The sequence below is a fragment of the Palaemon carinicauda genome, chromosome 16 (genome assembly GCF_036898095.1).
Source record: "Palaemon carinicauda isolate YSFRI2023 chromosome 16, ASM3689809v2, whole genome shotgun sequence".
Taxonomy (NCBI): Eukaryota; Metazoa; Arthropoda; class Malacostraca; order Decapoda; family Palaemonidae; genus Palaemon; species Palaemon carinicauda.
Genome location: NC_090740.1, coordinates 56,033,753 through 56,055,157, shown reverse-complemented (window position 1 = coordinate 56,055,157; position 21,405 = coordinate 56,033,753). Strand labels below are relative to the sequence as shown.

Genomic DNA, 21,405 nt, shown 5'->3' with positions numbered 1-21,405 from the left:
ACACTACCACTTAGCCACGTTGCTAAGTGGTAGTGTCACTGTTATACAAGTATCCTGGACCAGGGTTCAAAACCTGGCCAGTCAGATGATATTGTCTTTGAATGATTTCACCTGGGGCTCAGATGCCGAGGTCGGTAAGAGAATCCAGAATTTAATGTATTAAAATATATGGCTTATTTAGATATATATATATATATATATATATATATATATATATATATATATATATATATATCATAAGGACAAAGTCCTACAATGCTTGCAGCAATATTATCATCTTTGTATATATTTTTCTGTATATATTATTCATTCAGTCCGGCGCAGAATCATTTGCCCTTCATTTCCATATACATTCCATTATGTCAACCGTGGGCTTTCATATTTACTGTAATGTTAACTGTAGAAAACACAAATGCCCAGCATTATTCACCTGTTCACGGTCGGTCACTCACCTTGCTACACTGCCGTCCGCACAGGTTAATGCACTTTGCTCGTGTTGGAAATGAAGCATCACTCGTCTATGGTCTGTCATCTCGAACCCTCACAACTTGCGACACCGGAGTTTCCCTTAATGAACTTACAACGGTGATTTCCTAAAAAAAAAAAAATTGTTTTGGCTCACAACTCCATTCACCTCAACGCCATTAACGGACTAACTACGGCACAAATCAGCTTGCGTACTGGCATTTTGCGTTTTGTCATCGACAAAACTTTGCCACAGAGTTTCCCTTAAAGGACTCACAACGGCAATTTCAACAGAAATTGTTTAAGCTCGCAACTCCATATACCCTAACGCCACTAACTGACTAATTACCGCACAAATCAGTTCGCATTTTCCAAAAGCCGTTTTTCCACGGCAATTGACGACTACTTGACTGCTTGGAATTCCTACTCTGTTAGTGTACTTAATACGGCTCACTACTGAATTTCGGAGCGTGGGGTCAGATGATAGTTTCAGAAGTCGACAGTACCTCACTCCTTGCAACCGAAGGGCACGGCGCGATAATAACAAAAATGGCCATACAAATGTCGATGGGACATAAATTGCAGCTGCCTCCCTTCACACCGGACACATCGACGGTATGGTTCCAGCGTGCCGAGTCCCACTTCAGACTGAGATAAAATAAGAAGATATGGTGATGGTAATATTAACACCAGACACTTTTAAAAGGATTTCCCCTTGGCTGAAACAGAAGCCAGGACCCATGAGGTACAGCGACCTAAAATAGAAACGACCTGATGACGATGCCCCTCGGTGACACCTCTCCCTCAGCAGCCTGGGACAAACTGATGGACCTCCACCATATGAACGAGCTCGACAGCGATGGGCGGCCCAGGGAGATAAGCCTGTCAAGGGAGATCTTCCTCCATCGCCTTCCCCAAAGCATCCGTGCCCAGTTGGAGGGCGCCAAGGATCTGGACATGCCATCATTGGTTAAGAAGGCAAAGAAACTTCACCTGGCAGCCCGGGCTGCCAGATAAACGGAGAAGACTGAAAATTATTCTGCAGAGCCAGACGAGGTGGGGGTCAACGCAGTCCACCGCGGGAGATTTCAGAACTCCCTCTCTCATCCCCCGCTGCATCGACAGCAGCAGCAACGCCAGCAGCATTCCCAGCAGGAGCAACATCACCAACGGGAAGACCACTACCACAAGGGTCCTGACTTTCCAGATGGTGCTATTTCCACCGAGTATGGGGTAAAGAGGCATGGAAGTGCATCCAGCCATGCGCCCATCCAAAAAAATTAGGTGGGCGACCGCATCTACAAGCAACCGTCGAGCAGGTGAGGCCTGATCACACAGGCTTATACATCCTAGACGTCAACTCAGTAAAATGGTTTCTGGTGGATACCGGCGCTACAGTGTCGACTTTCTCACCCTCGAAGGATGACCGGGGCCTCCCATCAGATGACAGGGCCGCCCTGGTCGCCGCAAATGGCAGCCCCATCACCTGTTAGGGGACGAGGACACTGAAGATATCCATCATGGGCCGGGATTACGACTGGCCTTTCCTGATCGCAGACATCAAAGTAACCCTCCTGGGCGCCGATTTCCTCACTCACCACGGACTGCTGGTAGATGTGCGGCGCAAACGACTAGTCGACCAGGATTCATACTGGTCCCACCACCTCTCCAGTGAGCCCAGCCTTCCCAGGGTGTGTTCAGTCACGCCCCACGAATAGGCCCAAGCTTCTCCAACGGGAAGGGGTCCCTGCCAAGCATGGGATATTTCACCATATCTCAACAACGGGCCCCCCAACCCATTGCAGGTTTAGATGCCTCCCATTGCAGAATCTACAAGACGCCAAGCGTGCCTTCCATGAAATGGAGTACATGGGAATTTACAGGAAGGCGTCCAGCCCGTGGTTCTCTCCGCTGCACATGGTCAAGAAACCCAACAGGTGTTGGAGGCCCTGCGGCGATTACAGACGCTTAAATCTGGTCACGACACCTGACCACTACCCTTTGCCCAACATGCAGGATCTCACCAGGCCCTCCACGGGGCCACTATTTTCTCTAAAAGGCATCTCCTGAAGTCTTACAGGTCCTCGTGCATCCAGACGACATCCTGAAGACGGCCATCATCACCCCATTCGGGTCTTACGTTTTCTCCTACTCAACGTTTGGCCTGAGAAACGCGGGGAGACTTTCCAGCGTCTAATGGACAGCATCCTGGGGGACCTTCCCTTCTGCGCTCTCTATGTCGACGACATCCTCGTGTTCTCCAAGACACAGGAGGACCTCCTGGGGCACGTGAGGATGGTTCTGAAGTGATTGCAGGAGAATGGCTTCGTGGTACGCTTCGACAAGTGTTATGTATTATTGTAATAATATACTGTATTACCTCAAATGCTACATGTATTGAGTGCAACATTGCATCATATTGCATTGATGAAACATGTTTAAGAATGTACATAACTGAAATGATGTATTTTGATTTTAGGGTTTAAGCATTTATTAATTACCTCAAAGATAGGATGTGATTCTTTATACTTTTGTACTGCAGTAGGATTTAAGTCTTTTGAGAGCGATGCTCTTATGTTTGTATAATGTTTTGGTTTGTGAGATTGTTTACGAGATGCTCGACACTCAGTTGGGAGTTGGTTGTCGGAAGCCCAGAGCCAGACCAATGTAGTCTCTTATTATATATTAAACGGATTTTGAAGCAAAGTGAAAAATATATTTTTGGGTGAGATGAGCATGTCGTCCTGATGGAAGGTTCCTATTGGCAGCTTTCTAAAGGATATTTAGCTACAGTGATACTCCCAGAGAATTGACAGAAGGTCTCCAGAATTCTAACTCCTGGCGCGAGTATCCTTAAAATTTTTCTTAAGGATATCGCATAATAACAGGGGACGTATATCTTGATACGACTTATGGCAATCTTCACCCCGAATAGCGTTTTCGCTTTGAGGGGGAAGAGTGGCGAAATTGAAGGGGAGCCATTATCAAGGTTACCCTTCCTCCCCTACTATTACAGGGCTCCAAGATGACGCTCATTCCTTGTAGCATTGAGCATGGTTCTACAGATATAGTAGTTTCGGGAGGGATTATTGTTATGTATTATTGTAATGTACTATATTATTTCAAGTGTTGCAGGTATTGCGCAACATTGCATCATGTTGCATGAATAAGACATGTTATGCTTTGTACATAAGAGTAATGATTTGTTTTGGTATTAGGATTCAAACATTTGTTGATTACCTCAAAGATAGGATGTGATTCTTTATGATTTGTACTGGAGTAGGATTTAAGTCTTTTCAGAGCGATGCTCTTTTGTTTAGCAATGTTTTGGTTTGGCAGATTGTGTAAGACGCTCCATATACACTTGGGAGTTAGCTGTCACAGAGTGAACAGAGTACAATGTAGTCTTTTATATAGTAAATGTATTTTTAGAATACCAACGTCTTATTATCCATCAAGCCCACATTGACGACATCAGATGGGATCAACTGAGAAATAATTACTAACAATTGTTCATCTATGTTCCAGGTAATTATTATGGTTAATAGAACTTCCTACTAAAGTACCAAATCCCACAGTGGCGACGAGGATGGGATCAACTGAGAAATAATTACTAACAATTGTTCATCTATGTTCCAGGTAATTATTATGGTTAATAGAACTTCCTACCAAAGTACCAAATCCCACAGTGGCGACGTTTAGGACGACGGACAAAGCAGGGAGAAGCATTGGACCCTATGCACAAGGACGGCCAGCACAAGAGAAGTTCCGTTTTTACAGTAGGGGACAAGAGTAAAATCGCCCAATGAAGATTTTACCAGCAGCAGAATAGGAATTTCATCAAATACACAAAAGGGTGAAATTTAAAGTTGGGTAGGTAGGTAGGAAGTACACTTGTGACTGCAGAACAGTAGCTTAACCTACCACAGTTATGAAGGTAAGCAAACAAAATGCCTTTTGATATTGAACACCCACAAGGTTTCAGCATCACTGCTGAGCCTAATTCTGTTGCAACACGATGGCAACAGTGGTGTGAGGAATTTAAGATTTATTTAGAAGCATTAGGGAACATGAAGGATGCACAAAAGAAGGCATTATTACTTCATACAGCAGGTAGGGAAGTTCGGGAAGTGTTTAAGACTTTGCAGCCTACAGATGACACAAGTGAAGCTGCAATTAAGGCTCTTACCACATATTTTGCTCCTAAGGTCAATAAATTTTTTGAAAGATACCAGTTTTCAGCGCAGGCTTATCAGAAAGAAAATGAAAGTTTAGATGCATTTGTGACTAGACAAAAGAATTTAGCCGTTTCATGTGAATTTCTAGAGTTAGAAAATGTTATCATAGATCAAGTAATTGCACATTGCACATCAGAAGAGCTAAGAAAGAAATTATTGCAAGATAAAGATTTAACATTAGAAAAGGTATTGATAACAGGCAGAGCTTTAGAAACATCAAATAGGCAAAGTAACATAATAGGTAGTTCTACAAGCAATAGAATGGAAAATTCTAAAATTAATACAGTAGGTTCTAAGTGGAAAACCAATGAAAATCAGAGAAGGAATATGTCAAAGCCTAGTCATAGAAAAGTGCCTAACACTAATGTTCATAAATATCAGAATCAGGCTTATACACAGAAACAACAGGAAAAACCCAAGTGTTTTAGGTGTGGTAAAGCTGATCATCTTGCATATGAAGCAAAGAAATGCCCTGCTACTGGACAGATATGCCAGAATTGCAGAAAGCTGGGTCATTTTGCAACTGCTTGTAGATTCCCTAAACAGTACGCAAAGAAAATAAATGCTACAGTTGATACTATGGGTCAAGAGAATAATGAGGAAAATGTTCATGATAATCAGGTTAGTTCAGAAACTGATTTTGCGTTTCGCATAAACTCAGTCAACAAAGGTGCAAAGAAATATATCATGGTAGAAGTAATCATAAATGGTAAACCAATTTTGATGCAAGTTGACACAGCAGCCGATGTATCAATTATGTCTGAGAAAATGGCTAAAAGCATTCCTAATTTGTTATTAGAAGGTACAAATAGAGTTTTGAAAAGTTATAATGGTTTTGATATTCAGGTAATAGGTGCTTCGAACGTAGAAGTACAGTACAAAGAACAGAAATTAGAGAGAATGCCATTAACAGTAGTAAAAGGTAATGGACAAACTTTGCTAGGTTTAGATTGGCTACAGTATTTGAAGTTAGATTGGCCTAGTATTTTGAAGGTTGCAGGTAGACAAGATGAAAACAAAAATGAAATATCTATGGATAACATCATATCAGAGTTTCAAGACGTATTTGAAGATAAAATAGGTACAGTAAAGAACGCAAAGGCAATTTTAGTTTTGAAACCTGACAGTTCTCCTAGATTTTTTGCTCCGAGACCAGTACCGTATGCATTGAAAAGTGCAGTTGAAACAGAAATCAGGAGATTAGAAAGTGAAGGTTCCTGGGAAAAGGTTACATATTCAGATTGGGATTCACCATTAGTTCCTATTGTGAAGGAAAGTGGACAGGTTAGGTTATGTGGAGATTACAAGGTAACGTTGAATCCACAACTGCAAGTAGCTCAACATCCCTTACCAAATCCGAAAGACATGTTTGCAACTATGTCAGGATGCAGTGTTTTTTTCTAAATTAGATTTAAGACAAGCATTTCAACAGCTTCCCATGGATGAAACTTCACAAGAATTATGTACAGTAAATACATCCTTAGGTTTGTTTAGGCCAAAGAGATTACCTTATGGAGTTGCAAGTAGTCCAGCTATATGGCAACAAACTATGGATAAGATTTTTTCAGGAATGCAAGGAGTATTCATTTTTATAGATGATATTTTAATTGCGGGTAAAGACACAAGAGAACATAGAGAAAGATTGCGAACAGTTCTGAAGAAGTTGAAGGAACATAATATTAGAGTAAATAAGAACAAATGTATTTTAGAAGTTGATTCAGTGGAATACTTAGGTTTTGTAATAAATGGCAAGGGTATTCACAAAACTAAAGAGAAGATTAAAGCTGTACAATCAACAAAAGTGCCAGAAAATGTTAAGGAATTACAGTCATTTCTAGGTTTAGTAACATTTTATGGGAATTTCATTCAGAATTTGTCTACAATTGCACATCCATTGTATAATCTGTTGAATAAGGGTGTAGAATGGAAGTGGACAAAAGAGTGTCAGGAATCTTTTGAAAGAATCAAGCAGGAAATAACATCACCTACATTCTTAGTACATTATCAAATGGATTTACCAGTTAAATTAGTATGTGATGCATCAAACATAGGTCTAGGTGCAGTATTATCTCATGTGATGCCAGATGGAACAGAAAAACCAATTGCATTCACTTCTAGAGTATTGAACAAGGCAGAAAGGAATTACTCTCAAATAGAAAAGGAAGGTTTAGCATTAGTTTATGGAGTTAAAAAATTCCATATGTATCTTTATGGTAGGAAAAAGTTCACACTTGTTACATATCATAAACCTTTATTAGCAATATTGGGTCCAAAAGCAAGTTTACCTACGTTGGTAGCTGTAAGACTACAACGCTGGGCAGTTACGTTAGCAGCGTACCACTATGATATAGAATACCGTCCAACATCAAATATGGGTAATGCAGATGCTTTATCCAGATTACCCGTAGACAAAGCTCCAGAAGAGTATGATGACAGTGTTCTGTTAATTTCTGTATATGATGTACCAATAACTGCGAAAGATGTAGCACACAGTACCAAGCAAGACCCAGTACTTAGTAAGGTTTTGGAGAGTTTAATGACAGGTAGGGACTTATGTGGAAAGGAGGAAAATTGTAAACCGTATAAGGATATATGGTATGAACTGAGTGTGACACAAGGCATAGTGATGAGAGGTTCCAGGGTAGTTATTCCTAATTCACTAAGAAATAAGGTTTTGTCTGAAATACATGCTGATCACCAAGGTATTGTAAGATCAAAGTCAATTGCGAGAACTTTTGTATGGTGGCCAGGTGTAGATAAAGATGTGGAATGTTATATAAAGAATTGTATGAATTGTGTTATGCAACAGAACAATCCTCAATTTGCTAGAATGCACCCGTGGGAGTTACCCAGGTATCCATGGCAAAGAGTGCATATAGATTTTGCAGGTCCTTTTTTGAATTATTTGTTTTTGATAGTAGTAGATGCTTACAGTAAGTGGCCAGAAATTATCCCAATGAAGACAACAACGTCTTACGCCACAATAAAAGAGTTAATGCAAATTTTTTCAACGCATGGTATTCCAGAAAGAATTGTTACAGATAATGGTCCACAGTTTACCTCCCAAGAGTTTAAAGAATTTTGTAATGTCAATGGTATAAAGCATACATTTTCAGCTACATATCATCCATCTACTAATGGAGAGGCTGAAAGATTTGTCCAAACGTTTAAACACAATATGAAGTGTAGAAAAGCAAATTCAGGTAATATATTTTTGCATGTGTCAAAATTTTTATTGTCTTATAGAACAACGCCGCACAGCACAACAGGCGTGGCACCCTCAAATTTGTTGATGGGGAGGAGGATAAGGTGTAAGTTAGATTTGTTGTATCCAAGTTTGCAAAGTGATTTAGAAGATAAAGGGTATAAACAAGTAGCAAAGCTTCCTAATGTAAGACATTTTTTACCTTTGTCTGATGTCATGGTAAGATCGTACAACACTCCAGAGAAGTGGGTACCAGGAGAGATTGTAAGAGAGATAGGAAATTTACATTATGATGTTCGTGTTGGTGATAATGTTGTAAAACGTCATGTTGATCAATTACAGCCGTTAAACAGAAAGACAGTAGAGCATGTGAATGTTAGAGATGAGAAACTTAAAGAAGTAGTTAGATCAAATGAGTCAAATATTAACCAAGATGGTCCAACATCCAATGTAGATTCAGAACCAATTCATGTACCAGTACAAGATGAGGTTAAAGTGCTTCCTAATAGGATTAACAGAGGAAAGCCCCCTGAGAGATTAGATTCACGAAGATTTTTACAATGTCAAGTTAAGGGGGAGGAGACTGTTATGTATTATTGTAATGTACTATATTATTTCAAGTGTTGCAGGTATTGCGCAACATTGCATCATATTGCATGAATAAGACATGTTATGCTTTGTACATAAAAGTAATGATTTGTTTTGGTATTAGGATTCAAACATTTGTTGATTACCTCAAAGATAGGATGTGATTCTTTATGATTTGTACTGGAGTAGGATTTAAGTCTTTTCAGAGCGATGCTCTTTTGTTTAGCAATGTTTTGGTTTGGCAGATTGTGTAAGACGCTCCATATACACTTGGGAGTTAGCTGTCACAGAGTGAACAGAGTACAATGTAGTCTTTTATACAGTAAATGTATTTTTAGAATACCAACGTCTTATTATCCATCAAGCCCACATTGACGACATCAGATGGGATCAACTGAGAAATAATTACTAACAATTGTTCATCTATGTTCCAGGTAATTATTATGGTTAATAGAACTTCCTACCAAAGTACCAAATCCCACAATTATTACCTAAGACTTTTCTTAGAAAAGGAGGGTGGGTCAATCAGGACGACATGGCCACCTCACCCAAAAATTAATTTTTCACTTTGCTTCAAAATTCGTTTTTGGGCTCGTGCCATGTCGCCCTGATGGAAGTTTACAAGAGAATTACTTGAAAGTACTGTATCTGTGGATTTGAATAAGTGCCTCAACCTTGAATTAGCTTTTATATGGTCATCACTACCACTAATCATGGAACAATGTTAGGCCTTCCTGCCCCCTGCAGGGAAGTGTCTTTGCTAGACAGTAAAAAGCTTCAAGGTTAGTATATGTGTAGGAACAAATATAAATATCAATCAGATCTATTTGTTTCTATGTATCAGTACAATAAGTAGTAATTTTACTTAGGAAAATAAGTAAAAGAACTCCGGCTACTTTTTATTTTGCTATTTATGTGAGGAAATAAGACGTAATTACACATTAAAATGGGGTAACATGTGTAATAAATATAAAGGAAAATTATACATTCAACATATACAGACAATGTTTTTCTACCTGAAAGGGAAGAAAAAGGTTAATGCCACTCATAATAATTGATAAAATTATCAAGAAAATTTTACTGTAAATGTCGGATACTATCAACAATGTGTACAATGTATACATGGCACAAGTGTCATTTGTATAATTCTTTACCTGAAAATTGAACAGTCTTAGTGTCACCAGGGTGACACTCACATAAAAAGATATTGCACTAGAAAGAGTCAACATCTTTTCACCCGAATTGAGAGTCCCAATCAATTCACTGTTCATCGCAGCACTAGACGACAAGTGTCACTACACTACCTGCCGCCACAACATAACGTTTGAGTTCGTGCACTTGCTTTATATGATGTTTGTAAAACACCCTAGAGGACTTTCAACCAGTGTATGAGCAAAGACGCTCAAAGTCCATATACTGAAAAAAAGTTCAGTGAGGAAGCAGTTTTTCTCGGATCATGGCCTGCGGGTGTACTGTCAGGATACGCTCTGCGAATGAAGTAGGTGAGCTTCGCCCTCAGCTGTTTTAGGGATAAGTTTGATCCTGAGGTTTCGCCTTTGAAGAGCTGTCCTCCCCTGAAGTCTGAAGTTCTTCGAAGATAGACCTTTAGACATTCTACTGGACATAGAGAGACATCTTCCATCTGAGGGCAGATTCTCCAGGGACCCCACCTTATGGTGGGTAGCTCGTTCTTGGCGAGAAAGGTAGGATCAGGAAAGAGATTCAGTTCTCCCGCTTCTGTGAACTGAATATAGCCCTCATCTCTTGATTGGGCTACTATTTCACTAACTCTAGCCCCGGAGGCTATAGCGAACAGGAAAATCACTTTTTGGGTTAGATCCTTAAGAAAACAATCTTCATTGTTCAAGGGTGAAGCATAGTGCAAGACTTTGTCCAGAGGCCATGAAATGGGCTTCAGAGGGGCTGCAGGTCTAGTCTAGCGCATGCTTTTGGGTTCGTGTTAAAGATTTCGTTTACCAGGTCCACCTGGAAGGCGTATAGAAGAGGTCTAGTCAAGGCTGACTTACACGTAGTTATCGTGTTGGCAGCCAAGCCTTGTTCATGAAGGTGGATGAAGAAGGACAAGCAGAAGTCTATCGAGATTTCTCTTGGCTCTTTTGCTTTAACGAAAGTAACCCAGCTTTTCCAAGACGATTTGTATTGTCTTCTGATTGACTTTGACTTGTTTTCTTCTAAGAAGTCTATACTGCCTTTTGAGATCCCAAATCTTTCTTTACCGCCAAGGCGAGAAAATCTTGAGATGAAGGTTTGGGGTACTCTGTGATGAAGCGAAGACAGTCGACTCCTGAACCAGTTGAGATAGAGCTGAGTTCGGCAGAGGGACCAGCCTCAGCTTCAGTTCCATCACTAGGGGGAACCAATTGCTCTTGGGCCACTTGGGGGCCACTAGTGCTATAGTCCCCTTGAAGGATCTCAGCTTGTTGATGACCTTCAGCAGGAGATTGGTTGGAGGGAACAGGTAAATCCGGTTCCCAGCGTTCCAGTCATGTCTGTCGCTTCTGCCAGAGGATCCTTGTACGGGGCTACGTATTGAGGTAGTTTCTTGTTGTCGCTTGTCGCGAAGAGGTCGATCTGCAGTTCCGGGACTTGTTCCAAGAGGAAGAAACAATGAGTCTGCGTCCAGGGACCATTCTGACTCTATCGGCTATAGCCTGGATAGAGCATCCGCCATCACATTGCGGAACCCTTGTAGGTGAGCTGCTGAAAAGGGCCATCTCTTCTTTTTAGCTAGACAAAAGATGGTTAACATCACATGGTTGATGTGGGGTGATCTCGAGCCTTGTCGGTTCAGACATCTCACTATCACTTCGCTGTTCAAGACCAGCCTTATGTGCTGATCTGTGAGGTGATAGTTTTTTCAGTGTCAAGAGGACTGCCATGGCCTCCAGTATATTGTTATGAAATGTCTTGAACAGGGATGACCAAGTCCCTTGGACTTTCCTTTGATGGGAGTGACCTCCCATCCTTCCGTCGAGGCATCCGAGTGGATGGTCACCGATGGGGGAGGTGGTTGTAAGGGAACGGACCTTGTTAAGCTCTTGATCTTCGACCACGGTTTGAGAAGTGATTGTAGTAAGGTCGGTACCAGTCTTTGTAGATCTCTTCGAGCGTTTGATGCATATCTTCTCCAGACTCCTGACGCATCTTTCAGCTGTGCTGTTAGCACTGGGTCTGTTACTGCTGCAAACTGGAGAGAGCCCAATAATCTTTCCTGTTGGCTTCATGTCGGATTTCAGTAGTCTCTTGACAGACCCCGTGATCTCTCTCCTCTTCCTTGGTGGAATGGAGAGCCGGTGTGACTTCAAGTTACAATGGATTCCCAGCCATTGAAACTCCTGAGCTGGAGAGAGTTGAGACTTCTAGAAGTTGATCTTGAATCTTAGATGTTCCTGGAACTGGAATACTTGCAGACAAGTAGTCTTGGGTGCTGCCCACTCCAGCCAGTCGTCCAGGTACGCTGGTACCTGAACGCCTTCTAGGCATAGTTGTTGTACGACTGCATCTGCAAGTTTCGTGAAGATCCTTGGGGTTGTGTTTAGTCCGAAGGGCATGGCTCTGAAGACATACTTTATCTTCTGTAACTTGAATCCTAGGTAGGAGAGGGGGCAGCTGACTGGGAGGTGCCAATAAGCATCTGCCAGGTCTATTGAGACTGTGTACGCCCCTTATGGTAACAGGGCCCTTATGTGTCGAAGGATTAATATGCTGAACTTGTTTTTGATGAACTTGTTGAGTGGCGACAAGTCCAGAATGACTCAAAGTTTGTCCGAGTCCTTCTTGGGAACACAAAACAGCCTTCCCTGGCATTTGATGGACTTTGCTTTCCTTATAACCTTCTTGATCAAGAGTTCTAAGATATATTCTTCCAATAAGGGGGTGGAGTGTTGGAAAAATTGAGGAAATGATGATGGAGACTTGTTCCATTTCCATCCTAGTCCATTCTTGATTAGGCTGTGGGCCCAGGGATCGAAGGTCCAACGATCCCGAAAGTGTTGGAACCTCTCTCCTACCCGAAGCATCTCTTTGCTTAGGATGTCCGGAGGGTTTGCCACCTTGACAGTGTCCTCCCCTGTCTCGGGAGGAGTGTCTTGAGGAGCCCGACGGGAACCTCTTCCTTTCGGACGAAAGGTAGTGGTTTGCCTCTCAAACCCTTGGTTGAACACTGGTGACTGGGTAACCAGCAGTTGAGGTACCACTTGGAATGTGGTCTGTGGCTAAGCAACCACTTAGGTTACTGCAGTTATGGTGACTGTAGGATGTTACTGGATAGGCAGAGAGGGTAGTCTTGGCTTCTTCAACTTCCGTTTAGGTTGGGGACCCGCATCCGGGGAAGACTTCCTCTTTGAAGAGATGCCCCACTTCTGGAGAAGGTTCCTATTCTCCGTGGCGGCTTTCTCAACTATCTCTTTGACCGTTTTACTCAGAAAGAGATCTTTACCCCAGATGTTGGAAGAAATCAGCTTCCTGGGTTCATGTTTTACTGTTGCCGCAGCAAACACAATCTCTCTACACGCTCTCCTAGCCTTCATGAAGGCGCACAGGTCCTTCACCAAGGTAGACATATGCATTTTGGCCATGACCATGAGTATATCTGGGGTGCCTTTGTGGCCCGCGCACATCTCGATGCAGTACTGCAGGGACAGGGAGGCGGTAAGCCTCTCTTTCGTCTCTTGCTCCCTACGCAAGAGAAAGTCTGACAGCTTAGGTGAGATTCTCGCTGAACTGTCGTCCCGCGATATCTGCATCTAGCTTCCCTACTGAGAAGGTTAGGTGAACTTCCTTTCATTCCTTCTCATCCAGGTTCGTCTGCCTCAGCTGCCTTGGCAATAGCCTGGAATGCCTTCGACGTAAAGGGGAAGGTTCTGGAAGCAGGGGCAGAAAAGGTATTTTTTTGCTGGGGTTGAGAATTTTAAAGAAAACCACAGGATCCATATTGGATTGGAGCTCAGCCACTCGGCCTGTGACGTCCTCCTCCACTCAAGGGCGAGCCCATGAGGGAACGGTCTTCAATGCTCAGGAGTAAGTAAATACTCAAGAGCCGCTTCCCGCTCAGAGGACGACACTCAACCTCGTCATCATGGTTGAACTCGTTCCGAGTTTTGGACTTAAACTCGTCAATCACACTATAGAATTGATCCTATGTAGTATGATCATAGGGTGTTTCTTGCCCAATGCAGACACTTTCGAGTTAGCATAACCCGCCTCCATCAGGCTGCTCGGCAAGAGAGCCTGTGCCTTGTCGTGGTAGAAAACCACTACCTCCTTCGGTTCTATCTCCTCTTTTGACGCTGGCTCATGCTTCAGTCGAATGAAGCAGTTAGGGTAGGCGTTGAAGCTCGGCCAGAACTGAATGCCATCTAGGGGGACAGCTCCCATCTTCTCTGAGATGTCGAGTTTGCCGTTGGTAATTGGCATATACTCCGCATACCTCCAGGGATTAGTCTCGGAGCAGGATGGCAGGTCTAGAACTCTGGGTCGCTTGTAAGACCCTCGGGAGGCAGTTATCCGTGCTTCACGGAGCTCTCTTTCGAGCTTCACTTCCCTTTCTTCGCCTTGTTTGCGAAGATTCTCCATTAATGAAGTAATATGAGCCAAAACTGCCTGGCTCATGGCATCTAATGGAGGGGTAGGAGCTGAAGATGTAGATGGTGTCGGCTCTAGTGCCAGCACAGGTGGAAGGGACTCCCCCACTTCCGACGACTCAACTTTTTCTTCTCTTAGGAGGTAGAGCAGACTCTTCCTCGGGATCGTCCCTAAGTGGATCCTTCTCTGTATCCGTGGTCACTTCAGACATCCTTTCCTCCTGGTGGATGTCCGTGCCTTGTATCGCCTCACTGACGTCCGTCTCGATTGCAATCTAGACGCAGGGAGATCCGGGTTATGCTTGGGGCACGACAGCTTCATTACCCGCTTTGGGGAACAGCCAGTTACGTATCCTATCGTTGGGCAGGTACAGTCTTGGAGAGATCTTTTGGAGCCCTCGTACCCAATTGTGCAGCTTTTCTCGTGCTGCATCTCTCGACTCCGCTGACTTGGGGTTGTTGAAACCTTCGACCATCATGGCTGAGCAGACGTTGCAGTCCTGGGGTCCCAGTACCGCAAGGTTTCGGTGGTAATGGCGCAGGCGATATGAGTCCTGCACATAGTGTGACCACAAAAGTTTCTACTCCTGTGGTTGCAGTATATATCCTCGCACTTCATTCTGGGCTCCTCCTGTAAAGAAAGGAAATATAAAAGAGTATGTGGTTATTTAACACACTTGATAGATAGGTACTATGCAATAAATATATTGGTATCTTACCCATTATAGCTTAGGATAGTAAGCTAGAAAGGAATAGGAAAGACACATACCTGTGTCTCCTATCCAGGCAATTGTTGTGACCTCCCCCAATGTTAATGTAAGAATTTCCTTATTAAGGAAACTCAATAGAGAAGGGTTCTAACCTCTAGGGATAGAATTAGTGTATACTAACACTAACCCTTCAATAAAAGTATTAATATTGTGGGGTAAGTTATAAACTGATGACTTCAATATAAAATTGGTCTCAACAATAGACTGTAAAAGGACACACGGGATATGTTGGAAATATAAACTACTGTATAATATATACTATAGTTTTCTGTCTGCAGTATATACTATACTGCAAATATACTGGCTACTGTATAATCATATGCTGTAGTTCAGCTGGCGTGTTGCCGGCTAGGCTAGCACCTGGCCGCACCAGTCCAGCCAGCATGCACCTGGCAGGGTTAGTACCTGACAGTACTAACCGACAGAAAGAGAGAAAGCATGGAGTGAAGGGCTGCCTTATTAATGTAGCTTTGTACAATAAAACGGATTTTGAAGCGAAGCGAAAAATCTATTTTTTGGGTGAGATGGCCATGTTATCCTGATGGAGGTTCCTTTAAGTAGCTTCCTAAGGGATATATGTACTACAGTGATATTCCCAGAGAATTTTACCTTTAGGTATCCAGAATTCTAACTCCTGCCGCGAATATCCTTAAATTTTCTCTCAAAGATATCACATAATATCAGAGGATGTATTCTTGACACGCCACATAGAAATCTGCACCCCTAATAGTGTTTACGCTTCGAGGGGGGTGTGGCAGAATAGAAGGGGAGCCGTATCAAGGTTACCCCCGTTCTCGTACTACTATTGAGTATGACAACAGCGCCATTTCCAAGATGGCGGACATTCCTTGTAGCATTGAGCATGGTGCTACAGATACAGTACTTCGGGAGGGATACTGTGAAGATCTTTTCTTTCTAGAAAAGATGGGTGGGTCCATCAGGACGACATGGCCATCTCACCCAAAAATAGATTTTTTGCTTCGCTTCAAAATCCGTTTTTTGGGCTCAAGCCATGTCGTCTTGATGGAAGCATACCAGAGTATTAGTGTATCTGTGGATTTCCATCAGTGCCATAACCTTGGGACAACATTTCTATGGTCATGTGGACCAATTGAGACAAATGACGTCACCATTATCCGTCATCATCATTAATCATAAACGATGTTAGTGCTTCCTGCCCCCTAGAGGGAAGAGTCATTCTAGACAGTAGAAAAGGGATCTCAAGGTTAACATATATTGTATGAAGAAACATAAGTATACACTGAATATACAAACAGACACATAGTTTGTATATATTGCCGAATCAATATCAGTGTCTCTTATATCTATTGTTTGTGAGCATACAACTATATGAAGAATACTTACATTAGTAAGTCAAAGAACTCTGGCATTTTATACATGCAATTGTCGGGCGAATTCGGACGCAATACATTCTAATAGACATTTATTCCTAATAAATGACTAAATGAGTTAACCAGTAAAACGAATGTAGCATGACATTGGAATTATACACGTAAAGCATACAGAGACTATATTTCTTTCTTGAAAGGAAGAAGAAATGGTGAGTGCCACTCTGAGATTGAAGAAAATTTTTTTTTTATTAAAATTTCTCTTCATGATCTCTGTACCGGTTACATTCTATCGACACTGTGTACTACTTACACACAGCACTAGTGCTATCTGTATAATTCCACACCTGGGATTTTGAACAAAATTAGTGTCACCATGGTAACACTCATATAAAGGAGGTCACCCTAAAAGTGATGACCCCTTCTCCCTTTAATTGACAGTCCCAGTCAATTAGCTGTTCATCGCAGAATTAAACGGTAGATTTTAAAGCACTACCTGCCGCCACCACATAATGCTTCAGTTCATGGACCTGCTTAGCATAGTGTTTGTAGAACACTCTGGATGATTTCCATCCAGTATATGAGCGAAGTCATTCAAAGTCCATATACTGAAAAAAGTTCAGTGATGAAGCAATTTTTCTCGGATCATGACCTGCGGGAGTACTGTCAGGATCTGCTCTAAGAGTAAAGTAGGTGAACTTCGCCCTCAGTTGTTTTAGGGATAAGTTTGATCGAGAGGTTTCTCCTTTAAAGAGCTGTCCTCTCCTGAAGTCTGAAGTTCTACGAAGATAGGCCTTTAGACACTCTACAGGACATAGAGAGACATCTTCCTTCAGAGGGCAGATTCTCCAGGGACCCCACCTCTTAGTGGGTAGCTCGTTCTTAGCAAGAAAGGTTGGATCAGGGAAAAGATTCAGTTCTCCCACATCTGTGAACTGAATGTGGCCCTCATCTCTAGATAGGACCACTATTTCACTAACTCTAGCCCCTGAGGCTATAGCGAACAGAAAGATAACCTTTTGGGTTAGATCCTTAAGGGAACATTCTTCATTGTTCACCGATGAGGCATAATGTAGGACCTTGTCCAAAGACCAAGAGATGGGCTTTGGTGGTGCTACAGGCCTAAGCTTTGCACATACCTTCGGAATCTTATTAAAGATTTAATTCGCCAGATCCACTTTAAAGGCATATAGAAGAGGTCTAGTCAAGGCTGACTTGCACGTAGTTATCGTGTTGGCCGCCAGACCTTGATTATGAAGGTGGACAAAGGACAGACAGAAGTTCATTGAAATTTCTTTCGGTCCTTTTGCTTTCACGAATACAATCCACTTTTTCCAAGAAGACTCATATTGTCTTCTAGTTGACTTAGACTTGTATTCTTCTAAGAATTCTATATTGCCTTCTGAGATCCCAAATCTTTTTCTAACCGCTAGGGCAAGAAAATCATGAAATGAAGGATTCGGGTTCTCCATGATAAAACAAAGGCAATTAATGTCTGAGCCTTCTGAAATAGACCTAGGTTCAGAACTAGGGCCAGCCTTAGCTTCAGCTCCTTCATTAAGGAGGACAGATTGCTCTTGGGCTACTTGGGAGCCAATAGAGCTACTCCCTCTTGGAAGTATCTGAGCTTGTTGAGGACCTTCAGCAGGTGATTGGATGGGATGAACGGGAATACCTGAGTCCATCCCTTCCATATTAGAGACATGCTGACTATCAACTCCACTAGAGGATCCTCGTATGGGGCTACATATCGAGGTAGTTTCTTGAAGATGCTCGTGATGAAGAGGTCGATCTGCAGTTCCGGGACTTGTTCCCATCTGGGAGTGAATAGGTCTGCGTCCATGGACCATTCCAACTTTATCGGCTTGAACCGAAATAGAGCATCCACTGTCACATTGTGGATCAATTGTATATGAACTGCTGACAGGTGCCATCCCCTTAAGAAAGGGATGGGTAACTTCACCTAGACTGTATGAGATGCTCCATAGCATTGTCGATTGCGACGTCTCATTATTGCATCGGTGTCCCAGATCAGTCGTAGGAAGTCTGATCTGTGTGGAGAGAGCTTCCCCACTCATGACAGGACCAGCATATTCATGGGACTTTCGGGCTTTGACTTTTGTTAGAGAAGCGATTAAAGAGGGACACATATCGGTCTTTTTAGATCTCTTCTAGCATTTGATATGTATTTTCTCCAGGCTCTTGACGCATCTTTCCGCTGTGCTATTAGCACTAGGTCTGTCACTATTGCGAACTGGGGAGAGTTCAGAGCTTCTCCCTGTTAGCGTCTTGGAAATCTGACTGATTATCTGAGTCTCTTGACCGACCTTGCAATCTCCTTTCATATTCCCAAGGGAAAGGAGAGTTGAGGTGACCACAGACTTCAATGTTTTTTCAGCCATTGAAACCTTTGAGCCGGAGAGAATCGAGACTTCTAGAAGCTTATCTTGCATCTGTGATGTCCCGGGAACCGGATCATTTCCTTGGATGCACATAGACCAGCCACTTCGGGTGCTGCCCACCCTAGCCTCTCGTCCAGGTACATTGTTACCTGAACCATTTCTAGGCTTGGTTTTTACGTGACTAAGTCTGCCAATCCTATGAAGATATTTAGGACTGTGTCTAGTCCGACACTTATCTTTCCTAGGATGTACGTTACTATCTGTAACTTGAATCCTAGATAGGAGGGGAGGCGTTGATTAACTGGAAGTTGCCAAAAGACACCTTTCAGGTCTGGCAAGGTCCATGTGTTCAGAAGTATTAACATTTTGAACTTGCTGTTTTATAGGTACTTGTTGAGTGGCACCAAGTTCAGAATGATTCCGAGATTTCTTGAGTCCTTCTCGTGAATACAAAACAGCCTTCCCTGGAACTCGATGAACTATAGTTTCCTTACCACCTGTATGCTCTAGAGCTTTCAGGTATACTCCTCCAGGAGGGTTTTGGATTGTGGAAGAAGGTAAGGAGATGATGGTGGAGACATTTCTGTTTCCCATCATAGTCCCATCTTGACTAGGCCTTGGACCCAAGGATCGAAGGTCCGACGATCCTGAAGGAACCTCTCTCCTACCAGAAGCATCTTCATGCTTCGAATAATCAGTAGGTTTAAACTTTTGACCACCTGCTTGTGGCACCGTGGTCACTGGAACTGTGGGATGTTATTGAACAGCCCAGATATTTCCAGCTTTTCCCGTCTTCTTTTTAGGTTGGGGACCCACAACCATGGAAGATTTTCTCTTTGAAAGGATGCCCCACTTTTGGAGAAGACTTATGTTCTCCATGGTGGCGCTCTTAATCATTTTCCTAACTACCTCGTCTGGAAAGAGGTCTTTACCCCAGATGTTGGAAGATATTAGCTTCCTTGTTTCATGTTTCACTGTTGCAGCAGCGAACACAAACTCTCTACATGCTCTCCTAGCCTTCATAAAGGCGTAAAGGTCCTTCACTAAGGCAGCCATATGCATTTTGGCTAGGACCATGAGCATGTCTGGGGTATTTTGATAGGTTGAACACAACTCTATGTAGTTTTGTAGAGAAAGGGAGGCTGCAAGTCTCTCCTTTGTCTCTTGTTCATTATACAAGAGAAACTCGGATAGTTTAGGGAGACGTTCGGTAAATTGTCGACTGGCGACATCCGCATCTAATCTACCTACTGAGAAAGTTAAATGGACTTCCTTCCAGTCCTTCTCCTGTCTGGGAAGGCTGGTGACAGATGCTTGTACTCCTCGAGTGCAGGACATGGCCTACCCGCCTCCACTGCCTTGGCAACAGATTTAAATGCATTCCCCATAAAGGGGAATGAGATTGAAGCAGGAGCAAGAAAGAAAGGGTGCCTGTTATCCAGTAGGAATACCTTCGACTCCGAGTAACCCGCCTTTTTCAGGCTACTTGACAGGATAGCCTGTGCTTATCATGGTCGAGAATCATGACCTCCTTTGATTCCGTTCCTTTTCCTCAGTCGCACAAAACAATTAGGGAAAGCATCAAAGCTTGGCCAAAATTGGATTTTGTCCAAAGGAACAGCACCCATCTTCTCCGAGATGTAGAGTTTGCCATTTAAAATCGGCATCAGCTCCGCAAACCTCCAGGGATTGGTTTTGGAGCATGTCGGTAGGTCTTGATCTATGGGTCGTTTGAATGACCCTTGGGAAGTAACAAGAGAAGCTCTGCGAGGCTCTATTTTGCATTTTACTTCCTGCTTTTTGTTTGTCTACGAAAGCTCTCTATTAGATTATTCACTTGGGCACATAATTGTTCCCTTCTATCTAATACAGGGGTAGAAGACGAAGATGTTGACGTCAATGTCTCTAAAGCCGGCATAGGCGGAGTCAATTACGACACGACACTTTCCCCTTCTACCCCCGGGCACTTCCTGCCCTCCTCCCCAAAGGCTATCTGGCCGTCTGGGGATGCAATTGGTGCCTGAGGCACCACTATTCCCTTACTTGCCCTCGGAAACAGTAGCTTACGCATCCTATCATTAGGTAGGTAAGGTCCCGGAGAGATTTTCTGGAAGCCTCTCACCCAGTTGCGTAATTTGTACTGAGCTGTATCCCTAGTCTCTATAGACTTGGGGTTCTCGAAACCTTCAGACATTAATGTCCGACATATATTGCAAACCTGTGGGTTCCAATAATGTAGGGATTCGGAAATAATATTGCAGGGGGCATGAAACCTGCAAGTATTATGACCGTAAAAATACTTACTCTTGGCCTTGCAGCACAAGTCATCTGGTGTTCCTCCTGTAAAGAAAGGAAAACAGAATGAGTATATAATGGATTATCTCACTGATAATCAACATGCAAAAGTCATCTTTTACAGAATAGCTTAGGATAGTAAGCTAAAGGGATAGTAGGAGATACATACTTGTGTATCCCCTGCAAGCAAATGCTGTTACCTCCCCTCAGTATTAACTATAGGGAGATTCCTCTATCAAGGAACTCCAGCTAAAAGGGCTCTTACCCCTAGGGGTAGAGAAGTACAAATTCACTGTCCCTTTTTATTCATAATACTGTGGGGTCAGGATGACTGATTCTCATCAGAATATTGAAGAAATACTATTCTTTCAATATAGGAGCGGCACCAGCAGAGACTCGCACAAGGGTACCAAATCTTTGTTAGAAATAACTACTGTATAGTCGTACTGTAGTTTTCTATTTGCACTATATATATATTGCAAATTACTGG

General features: G+C 42.7%; 1 protein-coding gene and 1 non-coding gene across 2 annotated transcripts in view; both read right to left on the bottom strand.

The window, feature by feature from the left end:
* The window catches only part of LOC137655320 (uncharacterized), a 436,860-nt gene that overhangs the window by 55,384 nt on the left and 360,071 nt on the right, over positions 1 to 21,405 (bottom strand). The window lies entirely within an intron of this gene.
* LOC137655936 (small nucleolar RNA U3) lies at positions 13,466 to 13,671 on the bottom strand. The gene has a single exon (XR_011046896.1). It is a non-coding gene; the product is annotated as a small nucleolar RNA U3 (small nucleolar RNA).